The 15,642-nt window shown below is 33.4% G+C and overlaps 1 protein-coding gene across 3 annotated transcripts in view; it reads right to left on the bottom strand.

The window, feature by feature from the left end:
• CSMD3 (CUB and Sushi multiple domains 3) overlaps positions 1–15,642 on the bottom strand; it is a 588,763-nt gene that overhangs the window by 178,745 nt on the left and 394,376 nt on the right. The gene's annotated exons all lie outside the window — the stretch shown is intronic.

The following is a 15,642-nucleotide window of genomic DNA, read 5'->3' as shown; positions in this document are numbered from 1 at the left end:
CTTGCATACATCTTCAGTTCCCCATAATTTATCCCCATAAATGTATCTATGATGTAACATTCATCTGTGACCTTGGAAGAGAATTTTATTGATCATTCATATCTATACCCTTGCATATGACCTATCTACAACACAAGACTTTTGTAGTAATAATAAAGAAATCATTACAAAAAATACACATGGATTCACTCTGAGACAATGTAAAGCTATATATTATACATCAGTACGGATTATTATTAAGATAAAGTACAATCACAACGATTACAAAAAAGTATAAAAAAATTTAAAGAAATTTTCCTTTTCATCAACATAATAAAATATGCACTAAAACTAAAATGTAAGCTTTAGCAAAAACTAAGTACATCAATATTTATTCAAGTAAATATTATTTCCTACTAACATTAAGGAACAGAAACATGTTATATGTATTACAAATAAATACCAAATGTCAGACTTGCCTGTGGAACTAGTCCCACTAAGCTCAGCAATCTGTGTAACATAAACACAAAGTGGCAGTACTGAGATTTAATTCAGATGCTCTCTTTCTGGGAAGGTAATACCAGCAGACAGCAATCTATTCATCCAAAATGTGTCTGGGTTTTGTATTTACAATGTTCTTGAAGAGCAAATTTTGGTCTTAACTGTATTTATCTTAAAAAAAAAAAAAACAAAAAAACAAAAAAAAAGCTCTCCAAGGACGTTCCTTTCTGAGACATACTTAATAAAAATATAATTGGTGCAATAGAGTTATAGCTGTATAAAATTTGGGATTTTTCTGGAGTTATTTTTAAACCTAGGATTCTCTCAAAAAATCTAGCATGAACAGAAGGGGAAAATTTTCCTTCTTAGTCCTCAACTATTAAATATATATTTCTTTTAAATGTTTCATAATAAATTAAATATAGTTTTATTTTTTAATATTGTCATGCAATTTAAAAAGAATTCTGCTTTAGACACTATCATGACTACTCGTTTGTATCTTTAAATATGTTCCTGGGTTTAAACTTAGAAAAAATATTACTAAGATATGAGATTACTAAATTTACTGTGTTCTGCCCACTTTAATATCATCTGCCTTGAATTTTGCCATTAAAAAGAAAAACAGTTCTCTGCTTTATCTAAAACATGCAATTCCAGAAGAATGGGGGCTGACTCTCACTCAGAATTTGCAATCAGTCTTGAAGGACCAAAGAGACAATGTTGGCATGAAACTTGTTATTGTCTGTTCATCATATTGCTCTTACTAGATTGCATCATTCTGAAAAAAAATTGGATGTGGCTGAAAAAGACACGAAGTGGCCACGTAGGAATTTCTGATACAATCTCTTTGGGGATTTTAATCACTTACTAATATTTATGCAAATTTCTTTTATAAGATGAGATCTGTGCCCCAAACTTATCACCTTACCCTTATTTGCCTTGTATAGCAGTCATCTGGCATGCTTGCACGCTTGCTCAACACACCTCCTGGTCTTTTGGCTTTGCAGCCAAATTCATGAAACATGGATTGGATAAGTTGAGTATGAAATGGAAGGAAAACAGGTTGGTGTGCCAGGTTCAAAGGGGGTCCATGATCCAAAACCTAGGCAGGAGCTGTTTAGCAGCAGTGTCCCTCAGGGGTGGTTGTTGACTTCAATATTCATTAAAGATGGGGACAATGAGACTAAGTTAGCTTTTGGCAAGTGTACAGACACTGGCTGATCAGTAGATATGCTCTAGTGCAGGGATGATATTTAGGGAGGTCTCAGTAGGCTGGAGAAAAAGGCTGAGACAAACTTCAGGAGGTTCTAAAAAGGAAATTCATCTGGGACAAATGAATCCCAAGGAAGAATTCACCAGAAAGCAGCTTTACGGAAAAGGAATAGAGAAGACAAAAGCCCTTCTATGAAGCATGTGTGCAGCAAAAGCACAAAGATAGCAACCAGAAGATGCAACAAGCAAAACTCCAGATGTATAAAGGAAAACACTGTTTCACTTCAAGTGTGATCAATTCTTTATTTTTTTTTATTTTTACAGAGTGGTTGGTATCTGTTTGACTGTTTCGTGACCAAGGAATTGGACTAGAGGTCTTCAGAGGTAGTTTCCAACTTTAACTATTCCATGAATATTTTGAAACTTTTCTAATTCACACTTAATACACACAGATCTAATTTAAAAATAAAACCATTGCTTTAAGACTGTTTTCTGCATTGGAACACTAGAATGCAAAAGAGAGCTTCTCCGCTCCCACTGTCATCATCTGGGTTTTAGAATTTTAAGTAGATGATTTCTGGAAGTCTAATTCTCATTTATTTCTGAGTTTGTTCAGCAGTTTGAAAGGCTCTATTAAAAGCAGGAAATCTAACTGAAGGGTTTATGAACTGGTTTGACAGACCAGGTAAACCTCTCAACAGGCTGATAAAAAATTTATTCTGAATGAACAGAATGTAAGAAAGGGAAAGAATGCATCATGCCATTAAAAGTACTAAATATACTTTGATTTATCATAAATAAATAATCATTTATTAGGCTAGATTTGCCTAAAATCTGTGGGAAATTTTGCTTCTCTCTTCTCCCTAAAGTGCTACCTAAAGGAAGAGAGAAAAAAACCTTCATAATACAGCTGTTACATGATAAGTGATTTATTTATTCATGTAGTTGCACGACATTATCCTAAATATCATCATCAGGATAATAAAACAGTGATGAGTTCTTAGTGAAAGCACACTGTAAAGCTATAAAGCTACTAACTTGGAGCACTTAGTACATTTTTTCAAACAGACTTTGGAGATGTGGTAGGGTAAAAATAGGTAATAGCCTCAGCCTCATGCGTACTGGACAATTCAAATATATATACAAGGTTTTGAAACACATTTTTCTCTAAATGTTTAATTTCTATCTATATAACAATCTACTTATTTTTTATTTGAAAGCAAAAACTTTGTGTCTTTCACCTCCATTTCAACCTATACACCTACCTCCATGGAGCATTTCAACAACTGGAACTGAGAGATTTAGATACCAAATTTCAGCTGTTATTTTACTTTGATGGTAATTTTAAATTGTGGTAAAGGTTTATGTATATAAATTATGGTAGAATTATATATATATATCTACATACATACATACATACATGCATATACATATATTTGTATGTATATATATATACATACATATGCATAATCACGTTGGCTTGTTTATTTGATTTTCTTGCATGTCATCATACTTTGTGTGGAAATAAGTGGGCATTACAGATTTCCTAAAAATTACTTTTAGGAAATTACTTTTCCTTACTTTTCTTTTTTTTTTCCCTCTCTAATTCATTTTAAGGAGCATAAACGAAGAGAAGGTATCCAGAGTTCCACAACTACATGGAGATTGGAACATAAATAAATTATTCCTTCATGGTATTTCTGAACACCACATATCTTGCTTTGTAAGCACATGTCTAAATCAACTTGCTTAACTGGGAGTGGGATTAATTTAATTTAATTTTGGTCGTGCAAAAGTTTGGTATCATATTAATAAGCTTGTTCCCCAGATTCCCTCTACAATCAGTATCATAAGGGAGAAACTTTTACTTAAGATTGATACTTAATGTTCTCATCCACTGGAACAGAAGGAAATACATTATTTTTTTTCAATTTAGACAGAAATTATGTATTAATAATATACATTAAATGCGTTGTCTCTATTTTAATATTAAATCTGTTGGTAAATTCCATTTTTACTTGCTTATTGTCATATATTTACCTCAAAGAGGAGGTGGATTTTTTTTTGTAAATAAATTTGTCAGAATAAGAATCTTCAAACATAAATATCTTTTTTTTGAGGGAAAAATTAAAAAATAGCTATGCAAGAAGGAGACTGGAGAAAGAATATCTTGATACTGTTTGCAATTATAGAATTAATGCATTTGAGAGTTTACATGCAGTCCCCATATATTCAAACTGAATTTCTTAATCACAGCTTTCTGTCATGTCTGCTGTAGCCATAAGGGTTTTTTCATGTGCCTGACTCTAGCTCATCATTACTACAGTTAAAAGCTGTGTATGTTTACAGGTTTTTATTTCAGAGAGGTTATCTGTGTGTTCTGTCCTCCATTCTCAACTCTTTTTGCCTCTTTAATCTGTGTATTTTTTTTTTAATATTTCTTTTCATTACCTATCTTCAGCCTTTTTTTTCTCTCTCTCTTGAATGTGTCAATACTGTTTATGAACTGTATATTCCAGTACAAGAAGTGGGATCTTTTTCCTGTTATATATTCAGGCACCTCAATCACTGAAGTGATCACATCATTCCCCATGAAAATTTGTGGAGTAAGCAAAAATTCTGGGAATAATGCCTTTACATACGCCTGATTACCTGCAATACAATCTTGAGAGCCTTCTGCAAAATAAAGATTGGGCTATCACAGTTACCCATAAGTTCATGTATAAGCATTAAAGTTCTTTGTGATGTATTAGAGTTGATAAACTAAGAAAAGAATACCTCATGTTTTATTCTATTACAATAATTGGAAACTCAGAGTAGGAAATATTGTCTTGAATAACTAGCAAGCTGTGATTTGTGAATGTTATCCATTAAATTCCTATAAAAAACATTTTTATGGGAAATGGACAAACCTCAGATGTGTCTATTACCTAATATATGCAGCATAACAGGTGCAAGAGTGACTCTGTGTGTTGCACAAACCTATAAGTGATCATCTGAGAGCCTTTTTTCTTTAATGAAGAGAGAAAAATGCAGAAACCTATTTTTTTTTTTTATCTTGTCACTGCTAGTTCAGAGTAATCACATGCAATCAGTCAAACAATTTGGGCTAGATAAAGAACTAAGAGACAATTCTTGATCACAAATTCCAGGATGGGGATGAGCACAGCTCATGCTCAGACTGTTCAGCGAGTGAATGATTAGTGAACATATGAGATACACAGAGCTTGTGTGTCTCTCTACACGGTCAGAGTGACAGAAAGTGTTTCAACAAAATTATTACACACTTCTGAGCTGAGTATGTTTGTAAAATAAAACTCCAGATTGTGTTTTGGTTTGCAGTGGGGCATGGTTTTGGAGCAGATGAATTGTTTTCATTTGGATGAAGCTAAATTTGAAGATACACTACTGAACTACGCTAGATCGACTCTGAACTAAGAATATCTCTAAACAGTGTTGCCAGCAGTGGTTCATTACCAGCTGTTTCAATCCGTGTATCAGCTCCTCTTAGTTCTCCTGTGCGATGTGCTAACACAGAAATTACTGCAGGACCCACAAGTGAGACTTAATATCTCAGATAGCCATATAACCATATTTTCTAATTCAGACTTTGAATACGAGATCACCAATCCTCCAGAAAACAAATGCTATTGCACAGGCAGAAGTATTTACTCTGGAAAGTTGTTTATCTTACACAGTTCCTGCTAGGTGACTTGAATAGTGGGGCAGAATCTTGTTTAGAATCTTGGCAGCCAAGCTATGCAAAAAATTAATTTCCCTTCCACCCAAAACTTGTTTGAATTTTTCCTAAGAGCATTCATATAAACAGATTCATATGTTTTGAGCAGTAGAGATGAGGGAGATGATCCTAAATAATCTCTTTATGAGCTGTACAATACTGTGCAAATGCTCCTACAGAGCCACAGAAACCATTAAACCAGCATTCAATCATACCCAGAAAAGATGTAAACACAGATCTTTCTAAAAGTGTCCTTTATGTGGGGTATAAAAAGGTTTTGATACATCTTTTAAATAATAAGGAAAAAATGTATTTAATCCATAAATCAGATAATTAAATATTCTTAATTGATTATTCCTGCTTCAAAAGCCGTAAGTTACTACCAGGTTCAAAAAGTTTCTGATAGTTCATAAGTCCAGGCAATTTAACAGGTGGCTGAAATGTTCTAAAAGGACAGCTCTAATTTCATGGAGGAAAGATACCTTGAAACATCGCATTAAAAGTTGGACAAGGTTGTAAGAGACTCCACTGATGCTGGAAACAATATAATAAATGTCTTGAGATTTCTTGGTGTTAACAGTGATTTCTAAATTTGATGTCCTAATGCATGCCAAGTCAAATATAATTAAAGAGTCTGAATTGCAAAGCTGAAGAAATTAAGGAAAAAAAAAAAATTCTTTTTTTCCTCTTTTATTTTTTTTTTCTTTCCCCAGAGCCCACAGTCATGTCAGTAGCTTCAAGCCTTCCAAATTTCAGGGCCCTTATAACACAAATCATGTTTAAAATATTATTATAAACTTATTTAAACCAACATATTCTTCTAAACTCCTATCACTTTAAATAAAGTCTTTCTAGTATTGCTGGTCTTTCAAACACACATCAGCCTGAACCAAACTTGAAAGCACCTTCAAAATTCAAGCTGTCTCAGGACCCACATAAAACCTTTGCCCATTTGCCCATATGGACACTGCAGTCTCCCTGAATCTCTAATGCTCTTTGAGAACCAGGTAAGCCTGGTATTTGCTATTTTAAATCCAACCTTCTATATAAATTTTCCTGAAAAAGAAAGAACAAATTACCTACAGCATTTTCATGGTCTTCTACCAACAGAAGCATTGCTGCTAGCATTTCTTTAATCTATTTTTAACTCTCCTTTCTGCTGTAGATCTAACAGATATTTAGAAGCACGGTCATTGTAATTCTTAAGTAAATTCTAACCACAGACTCCATTTGTTGATTTTGCATGACTTCATCGACTCTATCTAAGTTTTTCAGTTATTGTTTGAAGATTAAAATGGGAAAATATTAGGAATAAATCAAAGAACCAGAATTTCATTTTGGACAACACATCCCTTCAATGAAGAAGTTTAACATCCTGCATAACCAGGTTTTCTAGGTTGTATAGGCAGGTCTCTGTGCTGAGGAAACTTCCCCATTCAACCATCCTTGGACCAACTCTGGCAGTCACACTTGCACAACCAAAGCTTGAGCTAAGGCTCCTTCATGGCCACACACTCCACAACCAACAGTCAGAACAAGATTCCTCACCAGCTTGACCCCAACTCAGACATCAACTGAACTTGTTTTAAAACTCTTGTTTACACTCTAACCTGGTATAGCCTCTTTTTTGGGGGTGTGGGTGGGGATGGTAAATGGGGGAGGAGGGCAAAAATGGACATAAAGATTTTTCTTAAGGCTCTTTATTTGATTTTGCTATCAAATAGGATTAGAGATAGGTTATCAGAAAGGATAGGTTATGGATTTTATTACTAGATTTATCTCCCTAGGAACTACATTGTAGTTCTTAGGGAGATAAATGACATTGGTTTAATGAGATAATTTTACTTTTTCTTATTATTTTTGTTTTTTCAATTTATACTAGTGCTAAAACCATCCAAAGCACTACACTTCTCTTAGTGTGTCTTATTGGAAACCTTAAGAGTTATTTTATCTCCAGTTCATAAGCAATAATCTTTTTTTTCCAATAATATGAACTCTCCAGCTTGGAACAGGTATAATTTCTTAAGTATTTGCTCAGAGCTTTGGCAATGAGTATGAAACTCAGGCCCAAATAAATAAATTGACATATGGCTTCAGATAATTTCTGAAACTCAATAGAAAATGGATACTGTGTCAATATCTAATCATGCTGACAATGCATTCCAGCTGGAAAGGGTTTTGAAAATCCTAATTTCATTTAGATTGTGTGTTTAGGGCTTGTGGTTTTTTGGAACATTTTGGTTCTTTTAAGATTTTTATATTATATTATATCAGACTGCATATTCCTTTATGTATACATGTGAATACAGTGAAATAGAAATAGCTTCTCAAAAAGAAGAAATTATGAGAAGCTCGGACCACACACAAGGGCTGTTCAGGCAGTGAAAAATCTTACTAATAGTAATTCAGTTCTTAACAACATTTCTATTAAAAAGATTTTTCAGGTGATTTGAGGTAAAATGTGTGAGTTTCACTTGGTGGTCTGCAGAATAGTGTGCAACCTGCTTTGTTGTAACTGTTCAGGTTATGGTTGTACAAGAGAGAACAGCACTTCTGGTTTGCCTTGTCCTTTAACTGAAATCTTCGGAAGAGAGGGGGAGATTGTTCCTATGTTAAAAGTTAAATTTTTTATTTTGCCTTTCAGTTTCATAAATTTTATATTTGCATTATAGATTTATAGTTTCAAAACACCGAGAATATTTTGATAGTTCCTAAAGATACGGTCAAATCTTTAATCTGTCTGAATGTTTTACTTTTGTAAAATTTTTCCAAACATTCTTTTTATTTGTTTACTTGGGTTGGGTTGGGGGGGGGGGTGGTAGGGAGGGTGTACTATAATTGATAAGTTTGACATTGATGCAGAATTTGCCTCATCATTTGTTAATATTCTGTCCATACACTTGAATGTAATTACCCTGTTCTTTGCAAAGGCAATAATTTTTTTCTGTTGAAGGAAGTATTATACTATAGTCACTTGAAAAATTTAAAGAACACTGTCAAAGAATAGCTTCTGTTTTCTTTAGTATTGTACATATTACATTTTATCAAAACAACAATGGAATATTAATAAGAATAAAGATTCTATGTTTATATATTTAGCAAGTTTTTAAAATTCATCTCTGCAAATGAATTGTATCTCAGACTGCATGTCAGAGTATGTCCAGCCTGTAATTGAAGACACCAGCCCACAAATAATTTTTTCCACATTCATACACATAAGACAGAAAGACAAGCAATCATCAGTCAAGAGTCTTTTCTCTATCTGTCAATTATGAGATCAGGCAGTTTACTGGAATGCTGTAAAGAAAAAATATCATTTCCTTGACAAAAAAATAGAAGCAAAAATCTCTCTCTTTTATATTACTATGTTACAAAATGGGTATCCCTGGGCAGAAATGGGGTAAGAGGGAAAGTAGGAACAGACAATAAACTGACACACTTGAAGTCAACTCCACTATTGCAGGTGTTTGTGCTACTGTGATGGTTGGACTTGATGATCTCAGAAGTCTTTTCCAACATTAATGATTATGCATATATATATAAAGGCATGCCATTCTCTCAAAATATTACTTCTCTCTAGATGCATTTCTGTGATGTTCAGTCCATTACAAGCTTGGAATAAAACCTCCAAGACACTTTCCTTTCCTTTGATATGGATTGTATACAATAGAATATGCACTTCACTTACACTCATTGACTTAAAAAGGAGAGATGTTCAAATGAGAAGAGACTAAGACCTCGGAGAAACAGAAGATAAGTCTCAAAATAGTTGTCCCTCCTGTACATTTGTGAACTCTACTGCAATCTGAATGTAGAAAAAAGGTAAGAGTCCTGAAGATGTACCTGTACTTGCAGGAAAGATCCCATCACATGCATGCATGTGCATGTATCTATAAAGGATGGCACATGAATGATAAACAAAGGAAACTAATGATACTGAAAATTATGAACAGAATATCTGTCTCCAAAGTAACATTAACTAGAATGAATGAAAAACAAATTTGCTCAGTGACAACAGAGAACAAAATAACTGTGGCATCCAATTTATCTCCCACTGGAAAATGGCTTCCCCAGTCATGTTATTGAATGTCAATTCCACAGTTTTCTTCTGTCTTTTATATCAAATGTTTAGCAAGACACCATTTTGGAGAATTCTGTAAAAACAGCTCAATATATTGTTCTCCTAGGTACAGAAGTTATTGCAAGAAAACGAACTCCACGTACCTTTAAAGATGTGCAACCTGTCACCTGTGCATGGTTTTGTACAAATAAATCACATAAACCTCAAATGATGGATTCATCAGTCCCACAGTATTTTGCTTGATTATATAAGATTGCAAATATGGGCTGATGAGTAATCAATGTAGCATATGAATGCAGAGACTAATTGTCATGGTGAATTTTTCACAAGACAAGGGGTCTGGATTATGTTTTTTTGTGTGCAGAAGACAAAACATGATTAAGTCTTGGTCTCATGCAGTTTTGTCCACTTATTGGTAGCAAAGGAAATACAAAGGAAGGAAAGCTTAATTGAGATTATACTCCTTATCCTATCAATGGAGTCACATAATTTTGGCCCCAAAGAGGCAAACTGTATTAAAAGCACAGGTTATTTGATCACCAGTCTTGCTCATATCCTCATTCTATGATTTGATACTTTGAATAAAATCATACACTTGTGTATGTGGATATAGACCAAATTGTAATGCTTTTCTGTTGACAATTTGACACATTTTAGTGACTAATACAGAACAGAAAATAAAATACATGCTATTAATTAGATCTTCAAATGTCTTAGTTGAAATAATTTCAAGGAGTTGTATTATTACATAAATATTTTGCTGTCTGGTGCTCAATAGCTGACTTAGATTTCAATGAAAGAGATTGGATTGACCAAAGGAGAAAAATATATGGAAGTTAGAGAACATTTTCTGAAACAGAAAAGTAATTTTATTTGTAATAATAATATTAAGAACCAATACTATAATAATAATATTAAGAACCAATACTATTATAATATTAATATTAAGAACCAATAATTGTGTATATAGCAAAGTAAATTTGGAAGTATAGTTTTGCAATAAAACTATTATTTTAAATAATATTTATATTATTTAAAATATATATAAATATATTATTTTATAAATATTTATAATGGACTTCTTCTGCAATTAAAGTAACCTATTGGAACTGAACATTTATCCAAGAAACTTAAAGCAGAGTGTTCAATTTTATTATTATTTAACAGAAAAGATAGCATCAGATTTTTCAGATTCAAAGAATACCTCTCCCACATATAAAATTGAAACATGAAATTAAAATATTAGTCTGAGACACACAACATTTGAAATTTGGAATCGTATCAACTTGATCTCTCTGAAATGCTATGTCACAAGTCAGACAAAGTCAACTTTACATATGTAAATTTAGGACAGGTGAGTAGACTTTCTATTCATACAAGTCAAAAAGGTTTGGACAAACTATAATGCATGGGGTTTAAATATCAGGAATTTTAATCTCAAATATAATTAAAAGAAGTTACTTTTCTGGTGACATGGTGGAGAGGAGGATTTGTTTATTTATAATGTTAAAAATACTTATAATGTAATTATAAGTCACCAATTTCTTTTGATATTTCCTTTCAGCTTTCACTTATTAATACTATAAATCCAGGTCTCTCTAGCTACAAGTCATTACCAAGGCATTTTACAGGTAAGCATTGACTCATAGTGTTTGCCTGCATAAAATGCACTTACCATCTATGCTACTGAAGTGAGAGATGACAGCTACTAAGTTATTGCCATTTACAAACTTGTGACAGGAATGAAATTTGTGTCATTGAAAGACATAAATGGTCACTCCTTTTACTAATATCTACTTCTTAAAAGAAAGGTAACAGCCAATAGAAGGAAACAAATCTAATAAATCTTTCTTTCTTTTTAAGTCTCTTGATGCTAAAAACAAAGCAAACCCACCCCCAAAATCAAACAAAAAAAATCCCGAAACTAAACAAGAAAATGCACACCAATATCACCTCCTACAAACCTAAATAAAACCTACTGAGCTAAATTTACAAGTGTGGACATCCACAGATATTTCTGATAGGAAAGTAGTGCTCCTCAAATTTATAAATCCAAAGGATTCTGCTCAAAGTTGAAAGAAATCAGCAAACCAGAGTGTGAAAATATTTTAGATTAAAATTTCTTTCTGCTATGGAGTAGACACAAGGAAAAATAAACCCAATGTTAGTGACTTCAGAAAAATGAAAAAGTTATATCAGGAAGTGATCCCTATACCAGCAGTGGTAGGAAACAGCATTCTGAGAAAGAAATCTGTAAAATTCCCCATATGCATTTGCAAATCCCCTTCAGGGTAAATATATCAGAAGTAGAGATCTTTGTTACTGGAAAACTGAAGAAAAGAAAAAAAAATAGAAATACAGGAAGGTGTTCATCATCAAAAGAATCTTCCTAAATATGAATGTGGCTAATAGGTCTGTCTTTGAACAAAAGAAATCCCACCAAAAAACAAGACAACAATGAAAACAACCAAAAACAATAACAGAAAAAAGAAATAAAAGAAAAAAATTGAACACAAAACATTCAGAAGACACTGTGGTTATAAATCATAAATATAGAAAGTTGACTTGCAAGCATTTAATCATCACAGTAATCAATGCAACCAATATGATGCATTATAATTCTAGACTGGAAATTAATATTGTCAGACTTAGTCATGCAAGCAGGTACCTGCCTCAAGGGTTCTAAGCTTTTTCTGTAGTATATAGAGGCAAGTAACTCCAAAGGGCTATTCATCCAGTCTTAAAATAAGAAGGAGCAGCTAGCTGCAGTTTGACAGTAAATCCAAGCATTTTAAGGCATATCCTGTTATATAAGAGATACTGCTAGAACATCTATTTACAAAACCCTTCTAAAACTCAAAAAATATTTACAGTTTAGTTCTGCATTGACTGCATTATAATACTCAAAAATGCTCTATCCTGTGTGCTGCTTAATTAGTCAGAAATGTGACTGCACTCTGAGATCTGAGCAGAATGTATTCTGTAATGCTAAGTGATTCAGTAGTGCAGCTATCAGTGGTGAAATAATGGCCTACTAAAGATGAATATAGATCCTTCCTGTCTGCATGAAAGCTAAATGGCACCTGAAATGTTAAAGTTAGCAGAGAGAAAACTTTCCTGTAATACCAGAATCAAAGGCCATTGAAATCTGTGGAAAGGATTTGATTAATTTCATTGGGATCTGATCTAATATTACACACTTCAGAAATATTAAAGTGATTAAAAATATTATTTTAAACATGCACACAATTTTTATTCAGCAAATGTTTTACATTTTAGTGTTCTTACTCTGCTTTCAGTTCTCTGTCTTTTTTCACAGCTACTACTTTAATCTTGCTGAAATGAAGTGATATCAACAGATGAAAATGTTTCACTGTGTCTCATATTTTGCTCTGACCCTGAGAAATACAGCTCATGTCTCTGGCAAATACATGATTGTTCCCTTCACTTTCTCTTCACTTGTCTTGAAGGTTTAATTTTCTATTTTGTGCAGAACTTACCGTTCAAAAAAAAAATTACTGCTGATTTAATTGGTGTTTTTCCAGTATGTACTGGGCTCCCCATGCTCTGTCTCTTTCAGCTGAGAGAAAATATACTGTAACAGGCATTTCCTGTTTGCATATTGCTTCTGGCCTGTTGTCAACTTTTCACACTTTTTTAAGGTTAGACCTCCGGCATTTGTTCTATAGCTACATAGGCATTCACATGCCATTTAGACATGATTTTGGAACATATATTTTGGGACATATTTTTGTCTTACTGTTGAATCACCAGAGTTTCTTATTTTCCTTTTACACATATATACAAAGTTTTTGAAATATTCTGCTTTGTTATACGTCTTTTGCTACTTTGATTTTCAGGATTTGTGGGCTCTGCTTTCTATCATGTTACTTCATTGAAGTCTCAAAGAAGACTGCAGAAACTGAAAAGCTGTAATGTTTAATTAAGAGATACTGTTATGGTAATTTGCAGAGGTCCAATACAAAATCGAAAGACATAAAGATACATAAAAGAAATATTAGACCAAAATTCTGCTATGCCTAGTGATGATTTCAAGTCATTAATTTCTTTGTTTACATTAGATGAGTAAAAGAAGCTGTATACTTTCACTAGCCCTGGATAACTGGTGGAAAGTAGAGAAGAACAATCAGGCTGAGTTCCCTTATTTCATCTGAAATTCACCATTTTTATTTCTTCCTCTGAGAGTAATGCACAATTTTGTTAAATTAGAAATTTATACTTGTCAACCATAAAAAAAATCTCCAGTATTCCTTAGTTCAGCATAAAAGAAATAATTTCTTACCCCTCTACTCTGACCTTATGAGACCCCAGCTGGAGTATTGCATCCAGCTTCGTAGTCCCCAGCACAGACAGGGCATGAGCCTATTGGAGTGAGTCCACCAAGATGATTAGAGAGATAAGACACCTCCCCTGCAAGGAAAGGCTGAGAGAACTGGGATTGCTCTGTTTGGAAAAGAGAAGGCTACAAGGAGTCCTAGTTGTGGACTTCCAGTACATGAAGGAAGCCTACATGAAACACAGAGAGAGATTTTTGACCAGGGCATGGAGTGGCAGGACAAGGGTCAAACTGAACAGAGTAGGTTTACATTATATATGAGGAAGAAATTCTTTACCATGAGCATGGTGAGGCACTGGAACAGGCTGCCCAGAGAAGCTGGGGGTGACCCACAGCTGGCAGTGTTCAACAGGCCAGGCTGGATGGAGCTCAGGGAAAGCTGCTCTGGGGAAAGGCGTCCCTGCCCATGGCAGGAGGGATGGAGGGTTGGAACTGGATGGTCTTTAAGGTCCCTTCCAACCCAGCCCATTCAATGATTCTGTGATTATTTTATTACAGAAAGAGATTATGAATGTTTAAACCATCAAAATAGTTCTACTTTTGCAGATAAAAATAAACTTTTGGGGTTTATTTCCTCCACAAAAAGGCAAGCTGACAAAAAGAAAAAAAATAGACTAATTAACATAATGGGCAAGAAAAATCTCATTGTGATTGTTTTTCCCTTTGGATCCTCTAAATTTTAAAAAATTAATAACAACTTCCAGGACTTTTAAAGGATTGCTTTGGGCAGCCCTAGAAAAAAACAATTCTAATATTACCTGCTGTAATACATAATACTAATTAAATATAATTTTCTTTCTACTTTTTACATGACATTTTATCTTTAGGTTTTTGCATCCACCCTTTAATTTGGTGAAGAATGCTATCTCACCTGCCTTTTGTATCTCCAGAACAAAATTATTTTTCTGATAATATTGGATGGCTTATAGAGGAATCAAATATAAATTATACCACATTATCAGTGGTGATAATTTTTGCTCATTAAATGACAGATGCAAAATTGTGTAAGAACAATTGATAAAAAGAAATAAAAAACTGTAAGGAACTAATAGAAAGGCTTAACCCATTTTTGGAAACACATTTTTCTTTAAACGGTAAGAACATAATAGAGAAGAAAATAAAGCATTCAAAGTCTTAAATGAGTTTGAACATAAAATATCTGCTGTCATTGAATAACATTCCTCTTGAGGTAAAAGGGCCAATAATCCAGTTAAATAGTCTTCATGAAATAGCAAGAGGGAAGTAAAAGCAGATACCTCCCTTGTGTGAGCTTTCTGTTGGTTAATTACAGTGTAGCTAGAGTATAAAGACACCATCTGTTTTACTCAGACAATATTATGTACTCAAAGAAAGTATATGAATACTTGGAACAAAGTTGCAAAGAATTGTCCTTCTCATTTCTCAATCTCCTCAAATATTTTTCTTTATTTGTTAGTGAAATAATATGTCCATAGAGCAATAGTGTTATTCAGGTTGTGTAGATATTTGCACATTACTTTAAAATCTTTACTTAGGGAAAAAAACAAAACAAAACAAAAATCCTCTGTTTTTCTACCGAGAATATACACCCAAACCGTGCCACATCAACAGTTTGAGAAGGATCACTCTGATTTTGAGAATCTGGACTAAAGACAAAGAGCAATGCTGAGGCAGTAAAACTTCTCAGTTTCTTTAGTGTCATTAGAACTCAACAGACTGCAACAGCATGGAGAAACAAATAAAAAGCCTATCAGATAAATTTCTAAACCCTCTTTTCACATAAATCAATGCAAA

This window comes from Melospiza melodia, chromosome 1 (genome assembly GCF_035770615.1).
Source record: "Melospiza melodia melodia isolate bMelMel2 chromosome 1, bMelMel2.pri, whole genome shotgun sequence".
NCBI classification, from domain to species: domain Eukaryota; kingdom Metazoa; phylum Chordata; class Aves; order Passeriformes; family Passerellidae; genus Melospiza; species Melospiza melodia.
This window is presented reverse-complemented; position numbering and strand designations above follow the sequence as displayed.